The sequence below is a fragment of the Nelusetta ayraudi genome, unplaced genomic scaffold (assembly GCF_046127955.1).
Source record: "Nelusetta ayraudi isolate G7.1 ecotype Tasmania unplaced genomic scaffold, CSIRO-AGI_Nayr_v1 ptg000097l, whole genome shotgun sequence".
Classification (NCBI taxonomy): Eukaryota; Metazoa; Chordata; class Actinopteri; order Tetraodontiformes; family Monacanthidae; genus Nelusetta; species Nelusetta ayraudi.
Genome location: NW_027466147.1, coordinates 4,162,093 through 4,174,349, shown reverse-complemented (window position 1 = coordinate 4,174,349; position 12,257 = coordinate 4,162,093). Strand labels below are relative to the sequence as shown.

The 12,257-nt window shown below is 46.8% G+C and overlaps 50 non-coding genes across 50 annotated transcripts; all 50 read left to right on the top strand.

Annotated features, from left to right (window-relative positions):
- The first annotated feature begins 136 nt into the window (after positions 1–136).
- On the top strand, positions 137–246 carry trnal-uaa (transfer RNA leucine (anticodon UAA)). Its single transcript has 2 exons — positions 137–174; positions 201–246. It is a non-coding gene; the product is annotated as a tRNA-Leu (tRNA).
- Positions 247–324: 78 nt separating this feature from the next.
- Positions 325–397, top strand: trnak-cuu (transfer RNA lysine (anticodon CUU)). Its single transcript has one exon. It is a non-coding gene; the product is annotated as a tRNA-Lys (tRNA).
- Positions 398–591: 194 nt separating this feature from the next.
- On the top strand, positions 592–701 carry trnal-uaa (transfer RNA leucine (anticodon UAA)). Its single transcript has 2 exons — positions 592–629; positions 656–701. It is a non-coding gene; the product is annotated as a tRNA-Leu (tRNA).
- Positions 702–791: 90 nt separating this feature from the next.
- trnak-cuu (transfer RNA lysine (anticodon CUU)) lies at positions 792–864 on the top strand. Its single transcript has one exon. It is a non-coding gene; the product is annotated as a tRNA-Lys (tRNA).
- Positions 865–1,055: 191 nt separating this feature from the next.
- trnal-caa (transfer RNA leucine (anticodon CAA)) lies at positions 1,056–1,165 on the top strand. Its single transcript has 2 exons — positions 1,056–1,093; positions 1,120–1,165. It is a non-coding gene; the product is annotated as a tRNA-Leu (tRNA).
- Positions 1,166–1,249: 84 nt separating this feature from the next.
- trnak-cuu (transfer RNA lysine (anticodon CUU)) lies at positions 1,250–1,322 on the top strand. Its single transcript has one exon. It is a non-coding gene; the product is annotated as a tRNA-Lys (tRNA).
- Positions 1,323–1,513: 191 nt separating this feature from the next.
- On the top strand, positions 1,514–1,623 carry trnal-caa (transfer RNA leucine (anticodon CAA)). The gene is made up of 2 exons: positions 1,514–1,551; positions 1,578–1,623. It is a non-coding gene; the product is annotated as a tRNA-Leu (tRNA).
- Positions 1,624–1,707: 84 nt separating this feature from the next.
- trnak-cuu (transfer RNA lysine (anticodon CUU)) lies at positions 1,708–1,780 on the top strand. Its single transcript has one exon. It is a non-coding gene; the product is annotated as a tRNA-Lys (tRNA).
- A 191-nt stretch (positions 1,781–1,971) lies between these two features.
- trnal-caa (transfer RNA leucine (anticodon CAA)) lies at positions 1,972–2,081 on the top strand. The gene is made up of 2 exons: positions 1,972–2,009; positions 2,036–2,081. It is a non-coding gene; the product is annotated as a tRNA-Leu (tRNA).
- A 90-nt stretch (positions 2,082–2,171) lies between these two features.
- trnak-cuu (transfer RNA lysine (anticodon CUU)) lies at positions 2,172–2,244 on the top strand. The gene has a single exon. It is a non-coding gene; the product is annotated as a tRNA-Lys (tRNA).
- A 194-nt stretch (positions 2,245–2,438) lies between these two features.
- Positions 2,439–2,548, top strand: trnal-uaa (transfer RNA leucine (anticodon UAA)). The gene is made up of 2 exons: positions 2,439–2,476; positions 2,503–2,548. It is a non-coding gene; the product is annotated as a tRNA-Leu (tRNA).
- A 78-nt stretch (positions 2,549–2,626) lies between these two features.
- Positions 2,627–2,699, top strand: trnak-cuu (transfer RNA lysine (anticodon CUU)). The gene has a single exon. It is a non-coding gene; the product is annotated as a tRNA-Lys (tRNA).
- A 194-nt stretch (positions 2,700–2,893) lies between these two features.
- trnal-uaa (transfer RNA leucine (anticodon UAA)) lies at positions 2,894–3,003 on the top strand. Its single transcript has 2 exons — positions 2,894–2,931; positions 2,958–3,003. It is a non-coding gene; the product is annotated as a tRNA-Leu (tRNA).
- A 78-nt stretch (positions 3,004–3,081) lies between these two features.
- Positions 3,082–3,154, top strand: trnak-cuu (transfer RNA lysine (anticodon CUU)). Its single transcript has one exon. It is a non-coding gene; the product is annotated as a tRNA-Lys (tRNA).
- Positions 3,155–3,344: 190 nt separating this feature from the next.
- On the top strand, positions 3,345–3,454 carry trnal-uaa (transfer RNA leucine (anticodon UAA)). The gene is made up of 2 exons: positions 3,345–3,382; positions 3,409–3,454. It is a non-coding gene; the product is annotated as a tRNA-Leu (tRNA).
- A 90-nt stretch (positions 3,455–3,544) lies between these two features.
- trnak-cuu (transfer RNA lysine (anticodon CUU)) lies at positions 3,545–3,617 on the top strand. The gene has a single exon. It is a non-coding gene; the product is annotated as a tRNA-Lys (tRNA).
- Positions 3,618–3,808: 191 nt separating this feature from the next.
- Positions 3,809–3,918, top strand: trnal-caa (transfer RNA leucine (anticodon CAA)). The gene is made up of 2 exons: positions 3,809–3,846; positions 3,873–3,918. It is a non-coding gene; the product is annotated as a tRNA-Leu (tRNA).
- An 84-nt stretch (positions 3,919–4,002) lies between these two features.
- Positions 4,003–4,075, top strand: trnak-cuu (transfer RNA lysine (anticodon CUU)). The gene has a single exon. It is a non-coding gene; the product is annotated as a tRNA-Lys (tRNA).
- Positions 4,076–4,266: 191 nt separating this feature from the next.
- trnal-caa (transfer RNA leucine (anticodon CAA)) lies at positions 4,267–4,376 on the top strand. Its single transcript has 2 exons — positions 4,267–4,304; positions 4,331–4,376. It is a non-coding gene; the product is annotated as a tRNA-Leu (tRNA).
- Positions 4,377–4,466: 90 nt separating this feature from the next.
- trnak-cuu (transfer RNA lysine (anticodon CUU)) lies at positions 4,467–4,539 on the top strand. Its single transcript has one exon. It is a non-coding gene; the product is annotated as a tRNA-Lys (tRNA).
- A 194-nt stretch (positions 4,540–4,733) lies between these two features.
- Positions 4,734–4,843, top strand: trnal-uaa (transfer RNA leucine (anticodon UAA)). Its single transcript has 2 exons — positions 4,734–4,771; positions 4,798–4,843. It is a non-coding gene; the product is annotated as a tRNA-Leu (tRNA).
- A 78-nt stretch (positions 4,844–4,921) lies between these two features.
- trnak-cuu (transfer RNA lysine (anticodon CUU)) lies at positions 4,922–4,994 on the top strand. The gene has a single exon. It is a non-coding gene; the product is annotated as a tRNA-Lys (tRNA).
- A 191-nt stretch (positions 4,995–5,185) lies between these two features.
- Positions 5,186–5,295, top strand: trnal-caa (transfer RNA leucine (anticodon CAA)). The gene is made up of 2 exons: positions 5,186–5,223; positions 5,250–5,295. It is a non-coding gene; the product is annotated as a tRNA-Leu (tRNA).
- Positions 5,296–5,373: 78 nt separating this feature from the next.
- Positions 5,374–5,446, top strand: trnak-cuu (transfer RNA lysine (anticodon CUU)). The gene has a single exon. It is a non-coding gene; the product is annotated as a tRNA-Lys (tRNA).
- A 191-nt stretch (positions 5,447–5,637) lies between these two features.
- trnal-caa (transfer RNA leucine (anticodon CAA)) lies at positions 5,638–5,747 on the top strand. Its single transcript has 2 exons — positions 5,638–5,675; positions 5,702–5,747. It is a non-coding gene; the product is annotated as a tRNA-Leu (tRNA).
- An 84-nt stretch (positions 5,748–5,831) lies between these two features.
- trnak-cuu (transfer RNA lysine (anticodon CUU)) lies at positions 5,832–5,904 on the top strand. Its single transcript has one exon. It is a non-coding gene; the product is annotated as a tRNA-Lys (tRNA).
- Positions 5,905–6,098: 194 nt separating this feature from the next.
- Positions 6,099–6,208, top strand: trnal-uaa (transfer RNA leucine (anticodon UAA)). The gene is made up of 2 exons: positions 6,099–6,136; positions 6,163–6,208. It is a non-coding gene; the product is annotated as a tRNA-Leu (tRNA).
- A 90-nt stretch (positions 6,209–6,298) lies between these two features.
- Positions 6,299–6,371, top strand: trnak-cuu (transfer RNA lysine (anticodon CUU)). The gene has a single exon. It is a non-coding gene; the product is annotated as a tRNA-Lys (tRNA).
- A 191-nt stretch (positions 6,372–6,562) lies between these two features.
- trnal-caa (transfer RNA leucine (anticodon CAA)) lies at positions 6,563–6,672 on the top strand. Its single transcript has 2 exons — positions 6,563–6,600; positions 6,627–6,672. It is a non-coding gene; the product is annotated as a tRNA-Leu (tRNA).
- Positions 6,673–6,756: 84 nt separating this feature from the next.
- Positions 6,757–6,829, top strand: trnak-cuu (transfer RNA lysine (anticodon CUU)). Its single transcript has one exon. It is a non-coding gene; the product is annotated as a tRNA-Lys (tRNA).
- Positions 6,830–7,023: 194 nt separating this feature from the next.
- Positions 7,024–7,133, top strand: trnal-uaa (transfer RNA leucine (anticodon UAA)). The gene is made up of 2 exons: positions 7,024–7,061; positions 7,088–7,133. It is a non-coding gene; the product is annotated as a tRNA-Leu (tRNA).
- Positions 7,134–7,211: 78 nt separating this feature from the next.
- Positions 7,212–7,284, top strand: trnak-cuu (transfer RNA lysine (anticodon CUU)). Its single transcript has one exon. It is a non-coding gene; the product is annotated as a tRNA-Lys (tRNA).
- A 191-nt stretch (positions 7,285–7,475) lies between these two features.
- On the top strand, positions 7,476–7,585 carry trnal-caa (transfer RNA leucine (anticodon CAA)). The gene is made up of 2 exons: positions 7,476–7,513; positions 7,540–7,585. It is a non-coding gene; the product is annotated as a tRNA-Leu (tRNA).
- Positions 7,586–7,663: 78 nt separating this feature from the next.
- trnak-cuu (transfer RNA lysine (anticodon CUU)) lies at positions 7,664–7,736 on the top strand. Its single transcript has one exon. It is a non-coding gene; the product is annotated as a tRNA-Lys (tRNA).
- Positions 7,737–7,930: 194 nt separating this feature from the next.
- trnal-uaa (transfer RNA leucine (anticodon UAA)) lies at positions 7,931–8,040 on the top strand. Its single transcript has 2 exons — positions 7,931–7,968; positions 7,995–8,040. It is a non-coding gene; the product is annotated as a tRNA-Leu (tRNA).
- Positions 8,041–8,118: 78 nt separating this feature from the next.
- trnak-cuu (transfer RNA lysine (anticodon CUU)) lies at positions 8,119–8,191 on the top strand. Its single transcript has one exon. It is a non-coding gene; the product is annotated as a tRNA-Lys (tRNA).
- A 191-nt stretch (positions 8,192–8,382) lies between these two features.
- trnal-caa (transfer RNA leucine (anticodon CAA)) lies at positions 8,383–8,492 on the top strand. Its single transcript has 2 exons — positions 8,383–8,420; positions 8,447–8,492. It is a non-coding gene; the product is annotated as a tRNA-Leu (tRNA).
- Positions 8,493–8,576: 84 nt separating this feature from the next.
- Positions 8,577–8,649, top strand: trnak-cuu (transfer RNA lysine (anticodon CUU)). The gene has a single exon. It is a non-coding gene; the product is annotated as a tRNA-Lys (tRNA).
- A 191-nt stretch (positions 8,650–8,840) lies between these two features.
- On the top strand, positions 8,841–8,950 carry trnal-caa (transfer RNA leucine (anticodon CAA)). The gene is made up of 2 exons: positions 8,841–8,878; positions 8,905–8,950. It is a non-coding gene; the product is annotated as a tRNA-Leu (tRNA).
- Positions 8,951–9,028: 78 nt separating this feature from the next.
- On the top strand, positions 9,029–9,101 carry trnak-cuu (transfer RNA lysine (anticodon CUU)). The gene has a single exon. It is a non-coding gene; the product is annotated as a tRNA-Lys (tRNA).
- A 194-nt stretch (positions 9,102–9,295) lies between these two features.
- Positions 9,296–9,405, top strand: trnal-uaa (transfer RNA leucine (anticodon UAA)). Its single transcript has 2 exons — positions 9,296–9,333; positions 9,360–9,405. It is a non-coding gene; the product is annotated as a tRNA-Leu (tRNA).
- A 78-nt stretch (positions 9,406–9,483) lies between these two features.
- Positions 9,484–9,556, top strand: trnak-cuu (transfer RNA lysine (anticodon CUU)). The gene has a single exon. It is a non-coding gene; the product is annotated as a tRNA-Lys (tRNA).
- Positions 9,557–9,747: 191 nt separating this feature from the next.
- Positions 9,748–9,857, top strand: trnal-caa (transfer RNA leucine (anticodon CAA)). The gene is made up of 2 exons: positions 9,748–9,785; positions 9,812–9,857. It is a non-coding gene; the product is annotated as a tRNA-Leu (tRNA).
- Positions 9,858–9,941: 84 nt separating this feature from the next.
- Positions 9,942–10,014, top strand: trnak-cuu (transfer RNA lysine (anticodon CUU)). Its single transcript has one exon. It is a non-coding gene; the product is annotated as a tRNA-Lys (tRNA).
- Positions 10,015–10,208: 194 nt separating this feature from the next.
- On the top strand, positions 10,209–10,318 carry trnal-uaa (transfer RNA leucine (anticodon UAA)). Its single transcript has 2 exons — positions 10,209–10,246; positions 10,273–10,318. It is a non-coding gene; the product is annotated as a tRNA-Leu (tRNA).
- Positions 10,319–10,396: 78 nt separating this feature from the next.
- trnak-cuu (transfer RNA lysine (anticodon CUU)) lies at positions 10,397–10,469 on the top strand. Its single transcript has one exon. It is a non-coding gene; the product is annotated as a tRNA-Lys (tRNA).
- Positions 10,470–10,660: 191 nt separating this feature from the next.
- On the top strand, positions 10,661–10,770 carry trnal-caa (transfer RNA leucine (anticodon CAA)). Its single transcript has 2 exons — positions 10,661–10,698; positions 10,725–10,770. It is a non-coding gene; the product is annotated as a tRNA-Leu (tRNA).
- An 84-nt stretch (positions 10,771–10,854) lies between these two features.
- On the top strand, positions 10,855–10,927 carry trnak-cuu (transfer RNA lysine (anticodon CUU)). Its single transcript has one exon. It is a non-coding gene; the product is annotated as a tRNA-Lys (tRNA).
- A 194-nt stretch (positions 10,928–11,121) lies between these two features.
- On the top strand, positions 11,122–11,231 carry trnal-uaa (transfer RNA leucine (anticodon UAA)). The gene is made up of 2 exons: positions 11,122–11,159; positions 11,186–11,231. It is a non-coding gene; the product is annotated as a tRNA-Leu (tRNA).
- Positions 11,232–11,309: 78 nt separating this feature from the next.
- On the top strand, positions 11,310–11,382 carry trnak-cuu (transfer RNA lysine (anticodon CUU)). The gene has a single exon. It is a non-coding gene; the product is annotated as a tRNA-Lys (tRNA).
- The last annotated feature ends 875 nt before the right edge of the window (positions 11,383–12,257 follow it).

Genomic DNA, 12,257 nt, shown 5'->3' with positions numbered 1-12,257 from the left:
CACATAGTATGTAAATTGACTGTCCTGGATGTGACCCTACAATTACACATGCATGGGTGACTTGTATTCCCCCTTCTATGTCTATTTTGCATGACAAAGATTTTTGTTTGGAGGGGCTATTTAATCCACTTGCAGAGTCAGGATGGCCGAGGGGTCTAAGGCGCCAGACTTAAGTGATAAACTTTCCTCCACACTGGGGTTTCTGGTCTCCATTTGGAGGCGTGGGTTCAAATCCCACTCCTGACACATCTTTTAACAGACCGTCTATCTTGATGTAGCTGTAGCTATACAGCTGTAATGCCAGGCCTACACACAGGTGTATAGGCCCGGCTAGCTCAGTCGGTAGAGCATGAGACTCTTAATCTCAGGGTCGTGGGTTCGAGCCCCACGTTGGGCGAGCATGCATTTGTTTTCCAGTCTTATGAGAAGAAATCATTGACACAAGCATGTCGTGACACATAGTATGTAAATTGACTGTCCTGGATGTGACCCTACAATTACACATGCATGGGTGACTTGTATGCCCCCTTCTATGTCTATTTTGCATGACAAAGCTTTTTGTTTGGAGGGGCTATTTAATCCACTTGCAGAGTCAGGATGGCCGAGGGGTCTAAGGCGCCAGACTTAAGTGATAAACTTTCCTCCACACTGGGGTTTCTGGTCTCCATTTGGAGGCGTGGGTTCAAATCCCACTCCTGACACATCTTTTAACAGACCGTCAGTCTTGATGTAGCCGGAAACTTGTAACAGCATGTGGAATTCCTGATACAAACACTTGCGCAGTTGTATAGGCCCGGCTAGCTCAGTCGGTAGAGCATGAGACTCTTAATCTCAGGGTCGTGGGTTCGAGCCCCACGTTGGGCGAGCATGCATTGGTTTTCCAGTCTTATGAGAAGAAATCATTGACACAGATATGTCTTGACACATTGAAAAGTATGTAAATCCACTATGTCATGGTTGTGACCCTACAACTACACATGCATGTTTGCTTTGTTTTCCTCTATTTTGCATGACAAAGCCTTTTGTTTGGAGGGGCTATTAGATCCCATTGCAGAGTCAGGATGGCCGAGGGGTCTAAGGCGCCAGACTCAAGTGATAAACTTTCCTCCACCCTGGGGTTTCTGGTCTCCGCATGGAGGCGTGGGTTCAAATCCCACTCCTGACACAACTTTTAACAGACCGTCTATCTTGATGTAGCTATACAGCTGTAATAGTATGTAGAATGCCAGGCCTACACACAGGTGTATAGGCCCGGCTAGCTCAGTCGGTAGAGCATGAGACTCTTAATCTCAGGGTCGTGGGTTCGAGCCCCACGTTGGGCGAGCATGCATTTGTTTTCCAGTCTTATGAGAAGAAATCATTGACACAGATATGGCTTGACACATTGAAAAGTATTTAAATCCACTATGTCATGGTTGTGACCCTACAACTACACATGCATGTTTGCTTTGTTTTCCTCTATTTTGCATGACAAAGCCTTTTGTTTGGAGGGGCTATTAGATCCCATTGCAGAGTCAGGATGGCCGAGGGGTCTAAGGCGCCAGACTCAAGTGATAAACTTTCCTCCACCCTGGGGTTTCTGGTCTCCGCATGGAGGCGTGGGTTCAAATCCCACTCCTGACACAACTTTTAACAGACCGTCTATCTTGATGTAGCTATACAGCTGTAATAGTATGTAGAATGCCAGGCCGACACACAGGTGTATAGGCCCGGCTAGCTCAGTCGGTAGAGCATGAGACTCTTAATCTCAGGGTCGTGGGTTCGAGCCCCACGTTGGGCGAGCATGCATTTGTTTTCCAGTCTTATGAGAAGAAATCATTGAAACAGATATGTCTTGACACATTGAAAAGTATGTAAATCCACTATGTCATGGTTGTGACCCTACAACTACACATGCATGTTTGCTTTGTTTTCCTCTATTTTGCATGACAAAGCCTTTTGTTTGGAGGGGCTATTAGATCCCATTGCAGAGTCAGGATGGCCGAGGGGTCTAAGGCGCCAGACTCAAGTGATAAACTTTCCTCCACACTGGGGTTTCTGGTCTCCGCATGGAGGCGTGGGTTCAAATCCCACTCCTGACACATCTTTTAACAGACCGTCAGTCTTGATGTAGCTGTAGCTATACAGCTGTAATAGTATGTAGAATGCGAGGCCTACACACAGGTGTATAGGCCCGGCTAGCTCAGTCGGTAGAGCATGAGACTCTTAATCTCAGGGTCGTGGGTTCGAGCCCCACGTTGGGCGAGCATGCATTTGTTTTCCAGACTTATGAGAAGAAATCATTGACACAAGCATGTCGTGACACATAGTATGTAAATTGACTGTCCTGGATGTGACCCTACAATTACACATGCATGGGTGACTTGTATGCCCCCTTCTATGTCTATTTTGCATGACAAAGATTTTTGTTTGGAGGGGCTATTTAATCCACTTGCAGAGTCAGGATGGCCGAGGGGTCTAAGGCGCCAGACTTAAGTGATAAACTTTCCACCACACTGGGGTTTCTGGTCTCCATTTGGAGGCGTGTGTTCAAATCCCACTCCTGACACATCTTTTAACAGACCGTCTATCTTGATGTAGCTGTAGCTATACAGCTGTAATGCCAGGCCTACACACAGGTGTATAGGCCTGGCTAGCTCAGTCGGTAGAGCATGAGACTCTTAATCTCAGGGTCGTGGGTTCGAGCCCCACGTTGGGCGAGCATGCATTTGTTTTCCAGTCGTATGAGAAGAAATCATTGACACAAGCATGTCGTGACACATAGTATGTAAATTGACTGTCCTGGATGTGACCCTACAATTACACATGCATGGGTGACTTGTATGCCCCCTTCTATGTCTATTTTGCATGACAAAGATTTTTGTTTGGAGGGGCTATTTAATCCACTTGCAGAGTCAGGATGGCCGAGGGGTCTAAGGCGCCAGACTTAAGTGATAAACTTTCCTCTACACTGGGGTTTCTGGTCTCCATTTGGAGGCGTGGGTTCAAATCCCACTCCTGACACATCTTTTAACAGACCGTCTATCTTGATGTAGCTGTAGCTATACAGCTGTAATGCCAGGCCTACACACAGGTGTATAGGCCCGGCTAGCTCAGTCGGTAGAGCATGAGACTCTTAATCTCAGGGTCGTGGGTTCGAGCCCCACGTTGGGCGAGCATTTGTTTTCCAGTCTTATGAGAAGAAATCATTGACACAAGCATGTCGTGACACATAGTATGTAAATTGACTGTCCTGGATGTGACCCTACAATTACACATGCATGGGTGACTTGTATGCCCCCTTCTATGTCTATTTTGCATGACAAAGCTTTTTGTTTGGAGGGGCTATTTAATCCACTTGCAGAGTCAGGATGGCCGAGGGGTCTAAGGCGCCAGACTTAAGTGATAAACTTTCCTCCACACTGGGGTTTCTGGTCTCCATTTGGAGGCGTGGGTTCAAATCCCACTCCTGACACATCTTTTAACAGACCGTCAGTCTTGATGTAGCCGGAAACTTGTAACAGCATGTGGAATTCCTGATACAAACACTTGCGCAGTTGTATAGGCCCGGCTAGCTCAGTCGGTAGAGCATGAGACTCTTAATCTCAGGGTCGTGGGTTCGAGCCCCACGTTGGGCGAGCATGCATTGGTTTTCCAGTCTTATGAGAAGAAATCATTGACACAGATATGTCTTGACACATTGAAAAGTATGTAAATCCACTATGTCATGGTTGTGACCCTACAACTACACATGCATGTTTGCTTTGTTTTCCTCTATTTTGCATGACAAAGCCTTTTGTTTGGAGGGGCTATTAGATCCCATTGCAGAGTCAGGATGGCCGAGGGGTCTAAGGCGCCAGACTCAAGTGATAAACTTTCCTCCACCCTGGGGTTTCTGGTCTCCGCATGGAGGCATGGGTTCAAATCCCACTCCTGACACAACTTTTAACAGACCGTCTATCTTGATGTAGCTATACAGCTGTAATAGTATGTAGAATGCCAGGCCTACACACAGGTGTATAGGCCCGGCTAGCTCAGTCGGTAGAGCATGAGACTCTTAATCTCAGGGTCGTGGGTTCGAGCCCCACGTTGGGCGAGCATGCATTTGTTTTCCAGTCTTATGAGAAGAAATCATTGACACAGATATGGCTTGACACATTGAAAAGTATTTAAATCCACTATGTCATGGTTGTGACCCTACAACTACACATGCATGTTTGCTTTGTTTTCCTCTATTTTGCATGACAAAGCCTTTTGTTTGGAGGGGCTATTAGATCCCATTGCAGAGTCAGGATGGCCGAGGGGTCTAAGGCGCCAGACTCAAGTGATAAACTTTCCTCCACACTGGGGTTTCTGGTCTCCGCATGGAGGCGTGGGTTCAAATCCCACTCCTGACACATCTTTTAACAGACCGTCAGTCTTGATGTAGCTGTAGCTATACAGCTGTAATAGTATGTAGAATGCCAGGCCTACACACAGGTGTATAGGCCCGGCTAGCTCAGTCGGTAGAGCATGAGACTCTTAATCTCAGGGTCGTGGGTTCGAGCCCCACGTTGGGCGAGCATGCATTTGTTTTCCAGTCTTATGAGAAGAAATCATTGACACAAGCATGTCGTGACACAAAGTATGTAAATTGACTGTCCTGGATGTGACCCTACAATTACACATGCATGGGTGACTTGTATGCCCCCTTCTTTGTCTATTTTGCATGACAAAGCTTTTTGTTTGGAGGGGCTATTTAATCCAGTTGCAGAGTCAGGATGGCCGAGGGGTCTAAGGCGCCAGACTTAAGTGATAAACTTTCCTCCACACTGGGGTTTCTGGTCTCCATTTGGAGGCGTGGGTTCAAATCCCACTCCTGACACATCTTTTAACAGACCGTCTATCTTGATGTAGCTGTAGCTATACAGCTGTAATGCCAGGCCTACACACAGGTGTATAGGCCCGGCTAGCTCAGTCGGTAGAGCATGAGACTCTTAATCTCAGGGTCGTGGGTTCGAGCCCCACGTTGGGCGAGCATGCATTTGTTTTCCAGTCTTATGAGAAGAAATCATTGACACAGATATGTCTTGACACATTGAAAAGTATGTAAATCCACTATGTCATGGTTGTGACCCTACAACTACACATGCATGTTTGCTTTGTTTTCCTCTATTTTGCATGACAAAGCCTTTTGTTTGGAGGGGCTATTAGATCCCATTGCAGAGTCAGGATGGCCGAGGGGTCTAAGGCGCCAGACTCAAGTGATAAACTTTCCTCCACCCTGGGGTTTCTGGTCTCCGCATGGAGGCGTGGGTTCAAATCCCACTCCTGACACAACTTTTAACAGACCGTCTATCTTGATGTAGCTGTAGCTATACAGCTGTAATGCCAGGCCTACACACAGGTGTATAGGCCCGGCTAGCTCAGTCGGTAGAGCATGAGACTCTTAATCTCAGGGTCGTGGGTTCGAGCCCCACGTTGGGCGAGCGTTTATTTGTTTTCCAGTCTTATGAGAAGAAATCATTGACACAGATATGTCTTGACACATTGAAAAGTATGTAAATCCACTATGTCATGGTTGTGACCCTACAACTACACATGCATGTTTGCTTTGTTTTCCTCTATTTTGCATGACAAAGCCTTTTGTTTGGAGGGGCTATTAGATCCCATTGCAGAGTCAGGATGGCCGAGGGGTCTAAGGCGCCAGACTCAAGTGATAAACTTTCCTCCACCCTGGGGTTTCTGGTCTCCGCATGGAGGCGTGGGTTCAAATCCCACTCCTGACACAACTTTTAACAGACCGTCTATCTTGATGTAGCTATACAGCTGTAATAGTATGTAGAATGCCAGGCCTACACACAGGTGTATAGGCCCGGCTAGCTCAGTCGGTAGAGCATGAGACTCTTAATCTCAGGGTCGTGGGTTCGAGCCCCACGTTGGGCGAGCATGCATTTGTTTTCCAGTCTTATGAGAAGAAATCATTGACACAAGCACGTCGTGACACATAGTATGTAAATTGACTGTCCTGGATGTGACCCTACAATTACACATGCATGGGTGACTTGTATGCCCCCTTCTATGTCTATTTTGCATGACAAAGCTTTTTGTTTGGAGGGGCTATTTAATCCACTTGCAGAGTCAGGATGGCTGAGGGGTCTAAGGCGCCAGACTTAAGTGATAAACTTTCCTCCACCCTGGGGTTTCTGGTCTCCATTTGGAGGCGTGGGTTCAAATCCCACTCCTGACACATCTTTTAACAGACCGTCAGTCTTGATGTAGCCGGAAACTTGTAACAGCATGTGGAATTCCTGATACAAACACTTGCGCAGTTGTATAGGCCCGGCTAGCTCAGTCGGTAGAGCATGAGACTCTTAATCTCAGGGTCGTGGGTTCGAGCCCCACGTTGGGCGAGCATGCATTTGTTTTCCAGTCTTATGAGAAGAAATCATTGACACAGATATGTCTTGACACATTGAAAAGTATGTAAATCCACTATGTCATGGTTGTGACCCTTCAACTACACATGCATGTTTGCTTTGTTTTCCTCTATTTTGCATGACAAAGCCTTTTGTTTGGAGGGGCTATTAGATCCCATTGCAGAATCAGGATGGCCGAGGGGTCTAAGGCGCCAGACTCAAGTGATAAACTTTCCTCCACCCTGGGGTTTCTGGTCTCCGCATGGAGGCGTGGGTTCAAATCCCACTCCTGACACAACTTTTAACAGACCGGCTATCTTGATGTAGCTATACAGCTGTAATAGTATGTAGAATGCCAGGCCTACACACAGGTGTATAGGCCCGGCTAGCTCAGTCGGTAGAGCATGAGACTCTTAATCTCAGGGTCGTGGGTTCGAGCCCCACGTTGGGCGAGCATGCATTTGTTTTCCAGTCTTATGAGAAGAAATCATTGACACAAGCATGTCGTGACACATAGTATGTAAATTGACTGTCCTGGATGTGACCCTACAATTACACATGCATGGGTGACTTGTATGCCCCCTTCTATGTCTATTTTGCATGACAAAGCTTTTTGTTTGGAGGGGCTATTTAATCCACTTGCAGAGTCAGGATGGCCGAGGGGTCTAAGGCGCCAGACTTAAGTGATAAACTTTCCTCCACACTGGGGTTTCTGGTCTCCATTTGGAGGCGTGGGTTCAAATCCCACTCCTGACACATCTTTTAACAGACCGTCTATCTTGATGTAGCTGTAGCTATACAGCTGTAATGCCAGGCCTACACACAGGTGTATAGGCCCGGCTAGCTCAGTCGGTAGAGCATGAGACTCTTAATCTCAGGGTCGTGGGTTCGAGCCCCACGTTGGGCGAGCATGCATTTGTTTTCCAGTCTTATGAGAAGAAATCATTGACACAGATATGTCTTGACACATTGAAAAGTATGTAAATCCACTATGTCATGGTTGTGACCCTACAACTACACATGCATGTTTGCTTTGTTTTCCTCTATTTTGCATGACAAAGCCTTTTGTTTGGAGGGGCTATTAGATCCCATTGCAGAGTCAGGATGGCCGAGGGGTCTAAGGCGCCAGACTCAAGTGATAAACTTTCCTCCACCCTGGGGTTTCTGGTCTCCGCATGGAGGCGTGGGTTCAAATCCCACTCCTGACACAACTTTTAACAGACCGGCTATCTTGATGTAGCTGTAGCTATACAGCTGTAATGCCAGGCCTACACACAGGTGTATAGGCCCGGCTAGCTCAGTCGGTAGAGCATGAGACTCTTAATCTCAGGGTCGTGGGTTCGAGCCCCACGTTGGGCGAGCATGCATTTGTTTTCCAGTCTTATGAGAAGAAATCATTGACACAAGCATGTCGTGACACATAGTATGTAAATTGACTGTCCTGGATGTGACCCTACAATTACACATGCATGGGTGACTTGTATGCCCCCTTCTATGTCTATTTTGCATGACAAAGCTTTTTGTTTGGAGGGGCTATTTAATCCACTTGCAGAGTCAGGATGGCCGAGGGGTCTAAGGCGCCAGACTTAAGTGATAAACTTTCCTCCACACTGGGGTTTCTGGTCTCCATTTGGAGGCGTGGGTTCAAATCCCACTCCTGACACATCTTTTAACAGACCGTCTATCTTGATGTAGCTGTAGCTATACAGCTGTAATGCCAGGCCTACACACAGGTGTATAGGCCCGGCTAGCTCAGTCGGTAGAGCATGAGACTCTTAATCTCAGGGTCGTGGGTTCGAGCCCCACGTTGGGCGAGCATGCATTTGTTTTCCAGTCTTATGAGAAGAAATCATTGACACAGATATGTCTTGACACATTGAAAAGTATGTAAATCCACTATGTCATGGTTGTGACCCTACAACTACACATGCATGTTTGCTTTGTTTTCCTCTATTTTGCATGACAAAGCCTTTTGTTTGGAGGGGCTATTAGATCCCATTGCAGAGTCAGGATGGCCGAGGGGTCTAAGGCGCCAGACTCAAGTGATAAACTTTCCTCCACCCTGGGGTTTCTGGTCTCCGCATGGAGGCGTGGGTTCAAATCCCACTCCTGACACAACTTTTAACAGACCGTCTATCTTGATGTAGCTATACAGCTGTAATAGTATGTAGAATGCCAGGCCTACACACAGGTGTATAGGCCCGGCTAGCTCAGTCGGTAGAGCATGAGACTCTTAATCTCAGGGTCGTGGGTTCGAGCCCCACGTTGGGCGAGCATGCATTGGTTTTCCAGTCTTATGAGAAGAAATCATTGACACAGATATGTCTTGACACATTGAAAAGTATGTAAATCCACTATGTCATGGTTGTGACCCTACAACTACACATGCATGTTTGCTTTGTTTTCCTCTATTTTGCATGACAAAGCCTTTTGTTTGGAGGGGCTATTAGATCCCATTGCAGAGTCAGGATGGCCGAGGGGTCTAAGGCGCCAGACTCAAGTGATAAACTTTCCTCCACCCTGGGGTTTCTGGTCTCCGCATGGAGGCGTGGGTTCAAATCCCACTCCTGACACAACTTTTAACAGACCGTCGATCTTGATGTAGCTGTAGCTATACAGCTGTAATGCCAGGCCTACACACAGGTGTATAGGCCCGGCTAGCTCAGTCGGTAGAGCATGAGACTCTTAATCTCAGGGTCGTGGGTTCGAGCCCCACGTTGGGCGAGCATGCATTTGTTTTCCAGTCTTATGAGAAGAAATCATTGACACAAGCATGTCGTGACACATAGTATGTAAATTGACTGTCCTGGATGTGACCCTACAATTACACATGCATGGGTGACTTGTATGCCCCCTTCTATGTCTATTTTGCATGACAAAGCTTTTTGTTTGGAGGGGCTATTTAATCCACTTGCAGAGTCAGGATGGCCGAGGGGTCTAAGGCGCCAGACTTAAGTGATAAACTTTCCTCCACACTGGGGTTTCTGGTCTCCATTTGTAGGCGTGGGTTCAAATCCCACTCCTGACACATCTTTTAACAGACCGTCTATCTTGATGTAGCTGTAGCTATACAGCTGTAATGCCAGGCCTACACACAGGTGTATAGGCCCGGCTAGCTCAGTCGGTAGAGCATGAGACTCTTAATCTCAGGGTCGTGGGTTCGAGCCCCACGTTGGGCGAGCATGCATTTGTTTTCCAGTCTTATGAGAAGAAATCATTGACACAGATATGTCTTGACACATTGAAAAGTATGTAAATCCACTATGTCATGGTTGTGACCCTACAACTACACATGCATGTTTGCTTTGTTTTCCTCTATTTTGCATGACAAAGCCTTTTGTTTGGAGGGGCTATTAGATCCCATTGCAGAGTCAGGATGGCCGAGGGGTCTAAGGCGCCAGACTCAAGTGATAAACTTTCCTCCACCCTGGGGTTTCTGGTCTCCGCATGGAGGCGTGGGTTCAAATCCCACTCCTGACACAACTTTTAACAGACCGTCTATCTTGATGTAGCTATACAGCTGTAATAGTATGTAGAATGCCAGGCCTACACACAGGTGTATAGGCCCGGCTAGCTCAGTCGGTAGAGCATGAGACTCTTAATCTCAGGGTCGTGGGTTCGAGCCCCACGTTGGGCGAGCATGCATTTGTTTTCCAGTCTTATGAGAAGAAATCATTGACACAAGCATGTCGTGACACATAGTATGTAAATTGACTGCCCTGGATGTGACCCTACAATTACACATGCATGGGTGACTTGTATGCCCCCTTCTATGTCTATTTTGCATGACAAAGCTTTTTGTTTGGAGGGGCTATTTAATCCACTTGCAGAGTCAGGATGGCCGAGGGGTCTAAGGCGCCAGACTTAAGTGATAAACTTTCCTCCACACTGGGGTTTCTGGTCTCCATTTGGAGGCGTGGGTTCAAATCCCACTCCTGACACATCTTTTAACAGACCGTCTATCTTGATGTAGCTGTAGCTATACAGCTGTAATGCCAGGCCTACACACAGGTGTATAGGCCCGGCTAGCTCAGTCGGTAGAGCATGAGGCTCTTAATCTCAGGGTCGTGGGTTCGAGCCCCACGTTGGGCGAGCATGCATTTGTTTTCCAGTCTTATGAGAAGAAATCATTGACACAGATATGTCTTGACACATTGAAAAGTATGTAAATCCACTATGTCATGGTTGTGACCCTACAACTACACATGCATGTTTGCTTTGTTTTCCTCTATTTTGCATGACAAAGCCTTTTGTTTGGAGGGGCTATTAGATCCCATTGCAGAGTCAGGATGGCCGAGGGGTCTAAGGCGCCAGACTCAAGTGATAAACTTTCCTCCACCCTGGGGTTTCTGGTCTCCGCATGGAGGCGTGGGTTCAAATCCCACTCCTGACACAACTTTTAACAGACCGTCTATCTTGATGTAGCTATACAGCTGTAATAGTATGTAGAATGCCAGGCCTACACACAGGTGTATAGGCCCGGCTAGCTCAGTCGGTAGAGCATGAGACTCTTAATCTCAGGGTCGTGGGTTCGAGCCCCACGTTGGGCGAGCATGCATTTGTTTTCCAGTCTTATGAGAAGAAATCATTGACACAAGCATGTCGTGACACATAGTATGTAAATTGACTGTCCTGGATGTGACCCTACAATTACACATGCATGGGTGACTTGTATGCCCCCTTCTATGTCTATTTTGCATGACAAAGCTTTTTGTTTGGAGGGGCTATTTAATCCACTTGCAGAGTCAGGATGGCCGAGGGGTCTAAGGCGCCAGACTTAAGTGATAAACTTTCCTCCACACTGGGGTTTCTGGTCTCCATTTGGAGGCGTGGGTTCAAATCCCACTCCTGACACATCTTTTAACAGACCGTCTATCTTGATGTAGCTGTAGCTATACAGCTGTAATGCCAGGCCTACACACAGGTGTATAGGCCCGGCTAGCTCAGTCGGTAGAGCATGAGACTCTTAATCTCAGGGTCGTGGGTTCGAGCCCCACGTTGGGCAAGCATGCATTTGTTTTCCAGTCTTATGAGAAGAAATCATTGACACAAGCATGTCGTGACACAAAGTACGTAAATTGACTGTCCTGGATGTTAGCCTACAACTACACATGCATGGGTGACTTGTATGCCCCCTTCTTTGTCTATTTTGCATGACAAAGCTTTTTGTTTGGAGGAGCGATAATCCTGGAGAAATCACTGACACAGATATGTCTTGACACATTGAAAAGTATGTAAATCCACTATGTCATGGTTTGGCGAGCATGCATTTGTTTTCTGCTGATTGTTGCCAAAAGGACTCTACTACTTTTGGACTGTTGGATCAATTCTTTCTGGGTGAAGAGCATTTTCAACTCTTCCAAAAAAAAAAACCTTTTCGATGAAAATGAGGCAAAGTGTGAAGTGACCGTGTTAAGTACTACGATTTATGCTCCAAAATCAAACCAGTGGTTACCATTTTTTTCAGCAGCCTGCAGCTTTTTTTAATGACCAGCTATTCCACATCTCTTGAGCTGTTACATGCAACTGAAGCACAGAAAAAGAAAAAAAAAAATCTACTTGCATGTGCACACTATTCGTTGCAAAGGTTGTGTGCATGCAGCTTTCTCCTCCAAGGTTCACCCACACTGTCAGTCTATCATTGCAGCTGCCAAAGGTTGCACCTCTGATAAGCCTCTTGAACATGCAGCCTGAATAATTCCTACTTAGCAGGCTACATGTTGCGCCCAACAGGTCGTGAAAGTCACTTTGTGTGGCGGTAATTGACGGGGCGATCTACTGCATAGTGATTAGGCAGCCTGCTGGCTCTGAAGACATCCATGTTTACTGGATGAATCACGTAATCACAGAGGCTGAGATAGTTGTCCATCAAGTTAAATG